Raw genomic sequence first — 14,304 nt, 5'->3', positions numbered from 1 at the left:
TTGACAGTTGCTGACAGTCCTGAGATGGGAAGCTGGAAGCCTGGGAGAAAAAAGAGAGAAGGGAGAGTTAGCCTTTAAAATGTACCCTTGATTGGTTTTGATGGGTGGGTTTTCATTTGTGGTACCTATGGTTGTTTTCTTTTTGAAATAAAGAAAGGGGAATGAATTAACTTCAAGCCAAGCGCATTTAAGTGGTCCTAAGATTCTGTAATTAACTTGAGAGATTTCTAGTCCTCTCCTTTGTCATTGATCTCTTTTTGTCTTTGACACTGGGTTCCTCCTTCAATCCTTGTCTCTATTTATAGATGCTCTCACACTTACTTGAATTGCAGCCTTTACTTCTTCCTTTACTTCTCAGTTCTTCTCCTCTCCTCCTTTAGAAAGTGGATCTCAAAATGCCTCAGTTCTTAATAGAATCTTTATATCCGAAACTATGTTATCCTACTTTGGAGTTGAAGAAGCATCTGGACGGTGGTCTCAGGCATGGTTTGATTTTTGGTGATCCTATATGGAGCCAGGTGCCACACTCCATGATCTTTGTGGATTCCTTCCAGCTCAGGTATTCTACAATTCTTAGTCATCCCATAGGAGAATTACTAAGATTTTGCAGACCTTTTTTGCAGACCTTTGCAGGCAGATCACATGTGCCAAAGCAATAAGCATCTCTGAAATAACTACAATTTTTTTTTTTTCTTGATGGCTTGCTACTCAAATAATGAAAGCAAAAAATGTTTGTTAGTTTTTTGGTGCAGAGGTATACAGTACTTGCATTTCCCTACACACTGATAGAGATAACACTGTACTATGTAAACCAGAGTCCAAACATACTACAAACAGTTCATTTTCTGTTCTGCACTTTTTTCCTGCCATGATTGCTCTGAGTAGCAATTAAACCAGGGCTGAGATAAGTTTCCCAGCTTGTTATCGTTCTTCATTTTTAGATTGGCTAAATCAACAGAGAAATAATTTATGTTTAAATACAAATTTTAGCCCTGGTATTGTACTGGTGGAAAGCATAACACAGGTGTTTATGAATGGGGTGTTTGTGAGATTGCACGTGCAGGTGTGAGTTATGAACAAAGACGGTTCCCTCTCCCTGCCAAAGCCTGGGTGGTTGTATGGGGCCTCCTCATAGCACAGGTGTTGATGAAATTGGAGTTTGCCCTTGGAAGGGAAAATCTTAATTCTATGGAGGTTTGAAGGTGAGGACACCAGACCCCTAAACTGAGGGGGTTTGCCCCCTCAGAAAGGAAGGAAGAAGCTGGAAAGCATTGACTTGCCTCTCCTCATTCCTCCTGGCAGTGTTGAGGCATGAATTTCCTTGTGTTGCTTCCTGGCCTGAAGATTGATGCCCTTCTGTAGCAGTACGGAGATGTTTTAAAGTGATGAGGCCATGAGGGCATGAGTACAAGGAAGAACAATCACTGCTTCTTGCTGTGATCTTCTGCAGCTGTGTACTTTGTGAGTATTGGATGAGGCCAACTGGAAATGATCCAGATCTTGTGCTGTTGTTCATGAGGGAGTGGGGCATGCAAAGGTCAGTGTGAGGGTACAGCAATTCTTCACAGTGGTGGTGGGTTGTGTAGCACAGAGCCTTTTTCTCATAGTTATCGAGCGTGAGCTCAACTATCCGCAGAAGTGGACTTCGGAGGAAGCCCCATAGATGGAATACGGCCAAGTTCTCTGCTTGTAACATGTTTGATAGCACTGCAGGGAGCCGAGGCTGGTCTTCAGTCCTTAAATACATTAAATTAACTCTGAGTGAACTTGCTGGGAAAAGGGTAATGAAGCAGGTCAGAAATGGGATGTGTGTGCTCAAGCACATGCAGCAGGCTTAGTGCCCCAGGTGGCATTCCCGCAGGCATGTGGCTGGGGAGCAGCCGGGTCACGGAGCGTGCTGTGCTGCTCATTAAATGCACTGCAGTCCTCAGATACAGCCAAAATCACTTGTCCAGCTAAAAAAGATAAAGTCGGCTGGAAGGAGAGCAATCCCATCGGGAGAAACTTGTGAGAGGAATGGGCTGCGATCTGCTGTAATGCTAACTGTGTCAGGCATGTAGTAGCCAGCACCCTCTCAGGGAGTGCCTGAGCTCGTTGCAGCCAAAACTTCAACAGCTGATAGCGGAGACTGATGGAAATCTCGACACGTTTATTCTGTCGTTTCAGGTGGAGGCAGGTGCCAAGTGGAGCTGCAGTGTGATTGACGTTGCGCGGTGCTTCATCTTTATTTCATGCGATGAGGAGGTGGGAGGGTGGAGATTGCTTGAAGTGCCTGGCTAGAGACAGAACGTAATTTATCACTGCTCATTTGTCTGGAGGGTTACACGGCCCATATATAATTTAGGAAAATGTTTAAAAAATAAGGATCTGTTGTCTTTAAAATCACTTGGCGCTTGAGTCTGTTGGCTTAATCTAATTTCTGTGATACATAAATGCACTGCTGTGCATTTCATTTTTATTCTGTGTACATGTATAAACAATATGCTTAAAAGGAATCAAGAAAGTGTGTATAAATAGCACTGATAAAACCAAGCCCTTCACAGTCTCAAAGTAGTGTGAATTTTCCATATTTAGGCTGAAAGATGTGGGATTGCACCTGGATTTAATCTTGTCAGTTTTCCTAAGATCGTGTTTAGTATGAATGTTCTTGTCACGTGGTCTGCAAGTGGACTTTTTCTGATTCAAGCCTGCTGCTGATGCTCTACAGCTGAATTGTCAGCAGAAAGGGAGGCCTCTGTCTGCTGCCTTGCTGTGGGGAAATCATTTTTTGGTGTGAACTGATGTAGATGAGATCCTAGTGGTCTGGTGTTTGCTATCCTATGTATGTGCACTTCCTTTTCTTGCTTTGATGTTCTGCCCATGCCTGCTCTGCCATGTCTGGGGTAGGTTGGTATGGTGTGGTTTGGCACGAGGGGCCAGAAATGTTATCACAGAATCATAGAGTATCCCAAGTTGGAAGGGGCCCATAAGGATCAGAGTCCAACTCCTGAAGAAGAGACAGGGGATGTTATAAGACAGTGCATAGCATATGTAGAGGGTTTCCATAATTTACAGACAAGCCTCTTCCCCTCTTGCCCAGTGTAAATAAGATCAGAAGTTCCATATATTCATATACTGGCAGTTCACTACTAGCTTAAGAAATCCAATTCTCCAAAAGGTTTCCAGAGGAGGAATTTCTTTTCTGTGCAATGACCTGAGTGAGTCTAGATCTTTTCTTCATCTGATCCCTATTCTGGTTGTCCTCTGGCTGCTTTGCTTTCTCTTCTCCATTTTTAGTTCCATAACACATTTCTTGCTCTTTTCTGTTCCATGGTGTATTTTCTTCCCGAGGAAGCAGTGTATTCTGTGCACCGGATGCTGTCTGCATGCTCCTGTTGGTGTGAAGCCTTCTGTCCCCTTGAGCTTCTGACGAGAGGGGCGCATCATTTGTGTGTGCAGATGGAAATATTTTTATTGTTGATTTCTTTTTTTGGTGTTAAATTAATATCATCTCTCACGTGTCCTTGAGCCTTCAGCAGAGATACGGGGACTGACTGCTTCTGATGCACTGATTTTATGGCATCATTTATTTTCCCTGAATTACCTCTGCCTGGTCCTGTAACACTGCAGCTGGCACTGCAATTCTCATATCCATCTCCTGTATGGTAACTGATATTCTTTACTTTGTGCAGTACGATGAGGTCTTAGGGGCATCACTGGAAATTCCTTAGTGCTTTACTGATTGATGTAGATGAAAAAGATAATCTCCCACTCTGGTATTTTTTTTCTTTGGTGCTGTCTTTGAAGGTTGCACATTCTCCTGCTGTACTTCCTTTGTGAAAGTGACTTCTTTTTGCTCTTTCTTACCTTCTTGTCAATTTCCTTTCTTCCTTCCCTTTGTTTCAATGAAATGCTTTCTATATTGTTTGTTTAGTTTTGTTTCTTTTTGTGAGAGAAACACTCCTGAGTTTAAGTATAACAGTGTATTTGGGCTTAACTTGAGAGTTTTCTTAGAAATGCCATGTAAACGAAGACTTTGGTTGTTAGTCCCTTTAGCTCTTCAAGCTTTCTCCTTCAGAAGCAGAAGCATTTCACCATCCAGCCTGCAGCTTTTTATTGCCATTTGACTGTCTCACACAACAAAGTTTGCTTTGTCATACCTATGACAATCTTTGCTGCACAATTTTTACATCTGAACCTACTGACATTTCCCTTTTCCATCATAAAAAATATTAAGACTTCTCCCTTCAGAACCGTCCATGCAAGTGTTTTCCTCTTCCCCACCATTTGACTATAAAATTGAAACGGGTTTAAATAATCATCAACAGCCAGGCTCTTCTACACCACTGGATTCAGGAGCCCCTTCTTCAGTTGCTGAACGCTCTGAAGACCAACGTATGGGTAAAAAGAGGCAACGGGGGAGTTTTGATGTTAAACAGGGATTTGCTTGCTTCATGTCTGGAGGCAGGGTTTAAGAACGAGGGAAATAAAAGGTTGTTTGGTTACAGAAGTGGTCTTGTATTTCTGAAAAAAATTGGATTTGATGTCATCCAGGGTTCAGTTGAGAAAATGTAGCTCTCAGTAAATACGGTTTTGTTTTTCAGTAGCAAAGATTTCTTTGTATGTGGTATTAATGTCTTTTCTACCTTGTTACTGGAGTGCAGCAGCAGTGAAGGCCTGATGTTTCTGGCTCACCTTCACAATTTGATTGCAATGTATTTCTGCTTTTGAGAGGCGGTGGGCATGAGGCAATTTTGGTATTGAACAGTTGTCATGTAAACAGCATGTTACCTTTATTTGTCAGTTTGGTTTTTGCTCAAGGAGCAAAGAGAAGCTGAATGAGATTTGGGTCCTCATCTGGAGGTTCTTGTTGTGTAAAACTGGCATAGGCTACTTCTATTCCAGGGACCCATATTTTTCTTCACTGCAGAGGTATGTAATGCTAAAACTGTGCTTGCACAAAGCGAAGGAATTGTAATTGAGTAATTGTAATTGAGTTTCCTAATTGCACTCAGTGTAACTTTTGTATGAGGTGGATGGCCTTGCATGCAGGAAGGCCACCTCATTCATCCAGTTATGATGACCCAGTTGACATAGGCTTTGTTTAGCAGAATATAAGTTTAAGGACCAATGTATTAGTCTAGCAAAAGGAGTCAGTGAGTTCTAATTCTAAAACTTCAGTTTCAACTTTGCTTCATGTGTGAACAGCCTTGTTTTCTCTTAATTCTGTTTCACAAGAAACACTGGAGTCATAATAGACTACTTATCTTTGCATTTCACCAGGGCAAGGATTTTCCTCAGATTGTCACATACACTGTTTTGGAAGTTGCTCATTGTGGCCTATCAAGCAATGGAGATTTGCCAAGTTGGGGAAAAACAGTTAAGGGGCAGCCAAAAGTCTCAGTGATAAAGCTGATGATGGAAAAGTGAGGATGAGGAAAAGTAAGTGTGTGTACGACCACCTTAATGCAACCATGCATGCCCAGAGGGACACTAGCATATATTAATGAGTTCTTGGAAAAGAATGAGTATGTATGCCAATGTACTGCATGTGTATGTATTAACTGTTTAAATGGAAAAAAAAACTGAATTCTGAGAGCCCGCATTTGTTTGTCACATCTTCTGGTACATATCCTGAGGAATAAAGGAATGCTGCTTTCTAACACCACACTGGAGATAGAGGGTATCCTTGGGTTTTAATGTAGACCATGTCATTTCTGAAGATTACTTTATGGACCCTTGTGGATACCACCGAAAAATAAGCAGATTCTGAAGCTTTGCTCTTCCCTTCTTAGGGCTTCTTGTCTTCCAACTAGTGTAAAATACTGTAGGATTGAAAAAATACCCTAAAGAAATTTGAAGCCTCCTTGCTCTGTCCTTTTGGCCCAGGAAAGGCTCTCCTTAGTTTGGGCTCTTCTCAAGAGGAATGCTTTCCGTTGTCAGTGACTTGGATGTGATGGGTCTTGTTTGCTTCTGGCGAGAAGATAATGGAATTTAGGTACAGGATGACAGCAGTCCATTGCATTGGGCAGTCACTTGATGAGCCTTTGATGGACTAGAAATGGGTTAGCTGTGAATTACTTCATGTCTTAGTTTGCTGTTGCTTTATTTCCCCTCTTCCAGTTGAGCCCCTGTAAAGTAAATAGATTGGAGCATTAAAGGTCTGTGAATTGAAATCCCTCTGTACTGGCAAGAGTAATTTTCAGTGCTTGCTCTCTGGGTAAATGAGCCTTTAACCCAGGTGTGTGACACTAGATTCGTGACCTCTTTTTTGCTTTGTACTGACTTGCCATATCAATGCAGCTTAGAACTTGATGGTCCTTGAGGTCCCTTCCAACCCAAGCCATTCTGTGATTCTGTGATCATAAGCTCCCTCGTATGAGCCAACCAGACTGAGGCAGTATTAATTGCGTTGTGAATGTATTTCAATTTTGTTGTGAACTACCCATATTTTCTTCTTCATAAATCACAGTGGATGGGAGGAGTGGAGGGAGGGGAGAGGAGGAGGAATGTAAAATAAAAAGGTGCACAGAAATTAATGTGCTGCGTAATTTCCTCTTCTAGAAGAATGGAGAGAAACACCTGGGTAAGCAGGGTAGCAGACCTCCACACACAGATGAAATACTATCCTTTCTAATAGACACGCTGGAATCACGTTGAGGCAGTCACTTATTCAGCACTAAAAGTATATGACCAAATTCATTTTGAGGAGACATGAGGTGGTTTCTTGTGTGTGTGTATTTTTACTGCCTACAGCTAAGTTAGGACCCTTGGTGCTTATCACTTTTTAATGATCTGTTCTTACCCCTGTTCCTTGCTTCTGGCTGTTTGTTCTTTACTACGTAGGTTATTACCCATGGTCACACAGAGACATGAGAATTAATAGAAAATGGAGACTGGAGTTGCTTTCCCCTTCCCTTTTCCTGTACGGTTATCTGGGACAGTTTCACACACGGCTTCACGGCTTCTTGGCTTCTGCCTGTGTTACCATTGTGCATAAAACTTCAGCCAGGAAGCTAGCAGCTTATTGGAAAAAGTTTTTTAAATTAATAGAGCGTCATCTTTTAATGCAGGTATCAAAAGCAATATGTAGGCCATATATTAATTGTAATATTTTATTATGAATTCTGTAGTAGTCATACATGCACATATATTTACAAATATGTATTTAGCATAGAGGTCACAAAGAGAGGTCTTCATTCAAGAAGCACTCTTAGTCCTTGCTTAATTTACGTGCATATCTTTGTCCCATTGAAACACAGGGCTCTTCAATACATGCTTGTTTTTAATCATTGAGTGTATTCAAGTAAATTGGAGAATAAGAGTTTTATTTTAGTGCATTTTGTCACCTGGATGGTAAAGGAACAGTGGTTGTTTTGTGTAACATTAAGAACATTAAGTCAAAATGGCAGTTGCCTGGTCAGCCTCTGACTTGGGTATTTTCTCCTTGCACATACTTGCTGCATTAATACAGGTGCAGATGGAGTCTTCATAGTTGCAAGAGGAGCTTTTTGTGGCTGCAGCTCTGATCCCTTTGTGGGGGAAGAAGGGTTGGCTATCTCAGCAAGTTATTCCCAGCAAATTCTAGGACAGCCTTATGAGCAGTTCATTCTGCCATGGAGATGCTGGAGCTGGGTGAGCCAAAGCTGGAAGGTTCTGCCTGAGACTATGTATATCCCCCATCTCTGACCCTTCTAGACTGAAGATGAGTCTGCCTGCCTATGGCTGATATCTATGTGTATTTGAGTCTTTTATCCAAGGTCACAAGAGCCATCCTATATGAGAATGGCTCTGACAATATGTATGTTTTCACTATGGCTCATCTTGGTGATTCTTGGCAAGTGAGAGGGGTTTGACCTGCTCCTTCCCTTCCAGTGCTTGGGTAACACTGCAGGGCTACTGAAATGGCCTGACAGCTTTTGCAAGGAATGGCTGTGTCAGCAGCAATGCTAGCAAAAGTCTAGAGGTGGAGAAGCACATCTTGATGCTGCTGGCGGTGCCTTTGATGTCTTGAAATACCGTGTGAAGTAGCTGAAATACTGTGCGAAGTAGCTGCTTTCCTTGACTTCACAAATGTTTTCACGTGGATCGAGAGCTGCACATAAGCAGTGGGGTCAGGTATTCTCAAATGCAGCTGTTTTAAACAGCAGTTGGTTTAATAAGCTTACGTTGCTTTTCTCTGAATGACAGTCAGGTTACCTTTCAATTATTATTTTAAGAGCTTCTCCTTCCCAAATGCTTGACTCAGCGTTTGACTCAACAGGCATAGTAGATCTTGCTGGTGGAAAAGAAAGGAACAGAAGTGAGCTGCTGCGGCAAGGGATGTGAAGGGAGAAGGGATCTCCCATCACTGAGGGGGCACCAGTGAGTGGCCGCAGTGCCAGTGCCTTTGTGCTACAGATGTTTCCCTCCCAGAGAAACATCTGCCTCTCCTCAGGAGGTTTTGCCCTCATGTGTCCATTAAGCATCACTTCAGCTATTTATGTGGCTGCTGTAACCTCCACAGAGGTGGGGTGAGAAGGAATGCTGCAGAGGAATGCAGATTGATTTGCTGGTAGGATTTACAGGGCAAAAATCAACCCCTTGTTTTTGTTACTATTGAAATAAATGGAATGGTAAGTCTTAAAGACCTCTCAAATCAGGCTTGAATGTTGTCCTCTTGCTACTGTGCCCTTGATAGATAAGCCTAGATTCAGTTGTTCTTCTGTGAATTTTCTGTCTGCCAAGGGCATGAAGAAGTTCTTCCTAGCTATTGAACTGTAAATTGTTGCATATGACACCTGGAGAACTTAATGTGGTTTTCTACAAGTAACTGAGTGTATTCATCACTCTTCCCCTATTGCGTGCAGTGGTTCATATTGAAGCTGAGAAAGACTATTCATATGGCTTTCTTCTCTCCCTCTTGTCAGGAGCAGCAGTAGCCCTCAGAGCAACATTTGAATCCGTAAATGCCAGGCCCACAGCCATGAGCTGTTACTGCCCTTCCGGGCTTCTGATGGTACTGTAATCAGATGAGAGACGAGATAAGAATTGTTCTTTTCCACAGGGAGAAACAGTCTGGGATATTTAATTATTAATAAATAATTTTAGGGGAATGTTTGAACTGATCAGAAGATATTCATCAGTCCTGTGGCCTATGCTGTCAGGTAATGCACTCTTTCTGTTCTGAGTTGTTTCAGATGATTCATGAGATCTCAGGCTCTGTAGTGGATCTTCAAGTATTAGCAGCTCTGGGATGAGGTGCCAACCCAGAACCCCAAACCCATGTTGTTGCACTCCCTTAGCATCAACCCAAATGGTTATGCTAGAGGGGGTTACCTATGGGATGTGTCACCTCTCCTACAAGGACAGGCTGGGAGAATTGAGGCTGTCCAGCCTGGAGAAGAGAAGACTGCAGGGAGACCTGAGAGCAGCCTTTCAGTGTCTAAAAGAGGACTGTAAGGAAGGAGACAGGCTCTTTAACAAGTCTGCTGTGACAGGACAAGAAGAAATAGTTTCAAACTGAGAGAGAGATTTAGATTGGATATAAGGAAGTAGTTTTTTCACAGTGAGGGTGGTGAGGCACTGGCACAGGTTGTCCAGAGAGGTGATGGGTGCCCTGTCCCTGGAGACATTCAAGGTCAGACTGGACAGGACTCTAAGCACCTGATGGAGCTGTAGATGACCCTGTTCACTGCAGGGGAGTTGGACTAGGTAACTTCCAAGGGTCCCTTCCAACTCAACTGGTTCTGTGGTGCTATGATATTCAGTAATACTGTGCTCCTGGTAGCTGTTAATTTTACACTGCAATCATATGAATGGGGTTGGGGTACATGATGGCTGCATTCCTTTAAAATGGGGGTCTGTGCTGTACAGGTGTGCTTGAAGGGAGCATTGGAGATAAAGCAATCTATTTGCAATCTGGTGACTCAAAATGGCAGTAAATATTTTTATTTCCCCTGATTTGATTTTAGCTTCTCCTTTGCCTTGGCTCTGAACTGCCTTCCTGTCATGCTGCTGTGCTATGCACCTCCAGGCATTTGTCAGAGACTGCCTAATTGAAGCACACTCTCCAGCTTGGATCGAAACTGCTATTTTGATCAGGTTTGTAGGCGCTGTTACAGCCTCCCCATGGAGCTCTCTCTATGAAGTACGATAACTTTGTCTTGTGGCTTTTGGTTCTCCATGGTTGTTAGGAGTGGACAAAGTCTCTGAACAGAGCAGAAAGTGGAAGCTCAGAACACAGGCAGGGGGGCAGTGCTGCTGTAATCATGCTTGTGAGCAGAGGTGTTTCTCATCGGTGCTGAAGCAACTGCAGGCCATTCACTAATAAGTGCATAATCTAGAAAAGGCAGTGAAGTGCTTGAAGATCTCTACCCCTGTCCTTCATGTACTTCTGCATGTTTGTTAGCTCTTCTCCCCTATAGATCCATCAAAGTGCATGAGAATTCTGATTTTTAGCCTAAAAGGCAAGTTTTATTTCTCTGTTATTTCTCTTCTTTTCTATACTCAACCCCCTTTCCTAAGACGTTCAAATTCAAGGATGCTTTTCCTTTCAAGAGCTGCTTTTTGTTGTGGCAGTAGCATCTTTGTGTCCTGAGACATCCATGAGACTTGCTGGTTGTGACTACCCTGTTTGTTTCAACGGTCAGGAGGAATGGTCTCTCTTCCCTTCCACTCTTCAGAATTCAGGAGTTGTGGTCCAGGCTGACAGGACTTCCAGCTTTAGACTGCCTTGTGCCTGCAGTGGGTCTGATGTCATCATCCTCCTTGTCCCTCTGATCTTTATAGCATGTTTAAACTGTCACCTTTGATTTTGGAGACCCTACTAAATCCTGTCCCCATGCACCATATTGATGTCTGTTAAATCCCTCCTGGAGCAGCAGCTACACCAGCTCTGGTTTGGATGAGAATGAAACCTTGTCTGTGGAATAGTCTTCCTTTATTTTTTTAAATTTATCAGAAAGGAATGCAAGCTGTGCTAAGGGGCCTCTTGTAGATCTGACTGCCTCTTGCACGAGCATGTGCGATTGAATCCAAACCTGTGCGCGTTGCGCATTACATGCGTTGTGATACTTGGAGTAATGCAGTGATTGCTGAACAGTATTTCATTCCACCTACATGTGGGTGTGCCTGTGAAGACACGCTTTTATTGGTTAAGGTCAAATATTTCATTTTATAATTTTGTTGCTTGCTTCTTTTTTTTTTTTTTTTAATGTTTTAATACATGTATATATTTTTTTAAAGTTTTGTTGTTTATATGCATTAACTTTATTATATATTTCATATTCGGCCCAAGACGATTCCTCTTCACTCAGTGTGGCCCAGGCAAGCCAAGAGGTTGGATACCCATGCCATGGCTTCTGTCTGTGGAGATGCACACAACATTGGGGTATACCTGAGGGTTTGATGGTTGGGTATTTCTCACACAGCTGCACTTCATTTGTGTGTCTCGCCCAGATCCCTTTGTAAATTTCAATCTTCCCATCTTTAAAATGGAAAATATGGTTCTTGGGTGATGTCGTGGTGATAAAGGCCTGAATTATAGTCTGAGAGAGGGCAGATGACCTTACCGCTGCCTAAATGATAGTTGTTAACAAGTATTGGGCTGTGGGAAACACCGTGGTGAGGCCGTTCAGTTTCCCTAAGCCATAGCAGCATTATCTAACTTCAGGTGGTCATGAACAATATCCAAGAGTGTCACAAACAGTGTTTGACCTGTGTCTAAGTGAATGTTGTTTACTTGCCAAGCTACTCTTACAAGCATGAATTATCATTGTCTCATACTCCCAAGCTTATAAAAAGAGGCTATCTTGTTTGAAGCAGTTGAGCAAAGTGGGGTTTGGCCATTGAGTTCCCTTTCAGAAAATCTCACTCTTGCTATCAAAATATATCATTGCTGGGGTGTTTTCAGTGATTGGCTGAAGTCCTGGGCCTTTTCACATCAGCCTTAATGCTACCCTGCGAGGAATTGAAGTGTCATCCTCTGTGTGTGGAGTCCTGATTTTTCTTGGTGTCCAGAAACCCAGTGCTGCCTTTGTCTCCTTGCATATTTATTAACACAAGGACATTTTTTTGTCAGTTCTTTTCAGGCATGAATTTTTTTGTGCTCTCAAACTGAGATGTACTTTTGGCTGAAAAGCACTGCAGGAAGAACAATTTCTTGTAGAGTGTACTTCTAGGCCTATAAATAATAAATGTCGTAACTTGGAGTGACGCAGGCACCCCTGCAACATATCTGTGCAAGGCAGAGATTCAGTAAATAACAACTTACCCGTTGTTTGTCAGTCCTAAACCAAGAGGGGTCTATTCAGACTTCTTTGCTAGATTAGTAAGTTTGGGTTGTGCTGTATAGCTTTGTAGGAGTCCACAAATGTTAACTGTTTTTCTTTTGTGATGCTGTTTTTGGAGGTTGGAACTTTATGAGGCGCATTAAATATTTATCAAACTCTTAATGGAGTTTGAATGGGCTGTATTGGCTCAGAACTGACTTGCAGTAGGCTGATAGTACTGATTATTTGGGAAGAACTTGGGTCTGCCATGCTTGGTATGTTATAGTACAGTTGTAAATGACAATTAGTTGTAATTTTGGAGTTGTTAGATTTATTTGCTGTTTTTTCCCCTCTAATGAAATAATGTTCACCCAGTGGTATGACAGATTGACTACGAAGCCCTTTCCAGGACTAGGATTTAGCTGTCTGACTAAATGTGATGCAAGAGATTGTACTTGTGAAATCTATGCAAATACATCATTGCGAGAGTAGAGGAGGAGCTTACTCATAAATGAAAGACCAGTCTGTAAGTATTGTGTTTCCTTCTCCATTAAAATCAAAGCTTAACTCAAAAAAAAGAGCCCATTATGGTATTTCTGAGTTATCAGGGGTCCCACCATTAAAGTCTCTAACCAGAAGTGGACTTAGTGAAAAGATTCCTGTTAGCATGAGTGAAGCTAAGTTATGCAGTAGGGCTTTCAGGAGTTCAGAAGACACAAAATCAAGGTGTTTCTTAGGTGAAGATGACTACAAATCACACTGAATTCCTCGCTTTTGAAAGCTCAGGTGAAAAAATGTTTGGCTTGTTCCACAGCAGACCGAAGCTTTGCGTTCACAGAGGCCAGAGGGCAATAAGATGGATTAAAAAGAGAAAGGTATCCCTGGGTATCCTTAGTTCTGAGAGGACAGGCTGGAGATCTCTTCTGTTTGCTCTGTTTTTTTATATATTTCCCCCAAGCAAGCTGTGTCTCTTTTGGGTCCTTTCAGGTAGAGGGTAGGCATAGGCTTGTGCTGTCCTTCAGAGCCCTCCTTGAGGTGGCACAGGCTGGAAAATGGGGTACTGAAGTAGATGACACCTTGTCCTCTTAATCCTAGTGGCTGTTAATGTTTCCAAGTTGAGCAGAACTGTTTTACTTATTCTGCACAAAAAAATGTAGAGATTTAAAAGTGGCACACCAGAACAGATGAGAAAATGTCTGTTTTATTTCTGTGATGCCCTAGTTTAGTAGATAGCACAGTTCTGTTTATTCATCATGTTGGCAGGCTCATCTTTGGAGGTCTAGCTTCCTGAAGAATCTTTTGTCGATTTTGCAGAATATTATTTGGGTTTATCCTTTGTTTCTTTAAGCTTATCTTTTCTTGTGCATTTGGCTTTTAAATGGCACTCAGAAACCCGAGGTTATAAATGCTGAGGTATTACAGTATTTCTGAGCATGTGCGATGCTGGATGACACCCACCTTCCTCAGCAGTGATGGCGCAGGGGCTGTTTGAGGCCTGGGGACTCCCTAACATGTAGTAACCCAAGATGCTGATGGATCCTTGCCAGGGTTTTAGGTATATTGCAGTACTTCAAAGGATGAGAGGGAATGTCCTCAAATTGCACCAGGCGATGTTCAGGTTGGAAATTAAGAAGCATTCTCAGAAAGAACTGTGGCACAGGCTGCCCAGGGAGGTGGTGCAGTCACCATCCCTGGAGATGTCGAAGAACCGTGTGGATGTGGCACTGAGGGCTATGGTCAGTGGGCATGGTGGTGATGGGTTGATGGCTGAACTAGGTGATCTTAAGGTGATTACTAGGTGATCTACCTTATTGATTCTGTGATTCTGTATCATGCTTTATTGCAAACATGATTCAAAAGGTGTTGCTCCTCACCACCCTGTAAGTGCTTCCACCTGTCACTTACAAATTTGGCTGGGCCTTCTTGTCTTGTTGCATGGAAATAGACGGTTTTTCAGGGTTAAGGTTCCACATTAAGTAGGGAGTTGTTCATGGACAGAGAGATTGGAGACTTGGTCAACAGCAACCAGCTGATGCAGTGTGACTCCGTAGTGCACTGGCAACAGATGCTGTAA

General features: G+C 42.5%; 1 protein-coding gene across 4 annotated transcripts in view; it reads left to right on the top strand.

Annotated features, from left to right (window-relative positions):
- The window catches only part of POMGNT2 (protein O-linked mannose N-acetylglucosaminyltransferase 2 (beta 1,4-)), an 85,863-nt gene that overhangs the window by 59,518 nt on the left and 12,041 nt on the right, over window positions 1–14,304 (top strand). The window contains exon 1 of one of the 4 annotated variants that reach the window (XM_042817124.1): window positions 1,392–1,461. The exons of 2 other annotated variants lie outside the window; for them this stretch is intronic. The gene's annotated coding sequence lies outside the window, so the exon portion shown is untranslated. Of the gene's footprint in view, window positions 1–1,391; window positions 1,462–10,045; window positions 10,063–14,304 lie in introns of those variants that run through there. One more of the 4 variants, XM_042817122.1, reaches the window with a different exon arrangement.

The sequence above is a fragment of the Centrocercus urophasianus genome, unplaced genomic scaffold (genome assembly GCF_019232065.1).
Source record: "Centrocercus urophasianus isolate 14NV4802_14NV808 unplaced genomic scaffold, USGS_Curo_1.0 seq_16, whole genome shotgun sequence".
Lineage (NCBI taxonomy): Eukaryota > Metazoa > Chordata > Aves > Galliformes > Phasianidae > Centrocercus > Centrocercus urophasianus.
The sequence above is the reverse complement of the archived record's forward strand: the minus strand, read 5'-3'. Positions and strand labels throughout refer to the sequence as shown.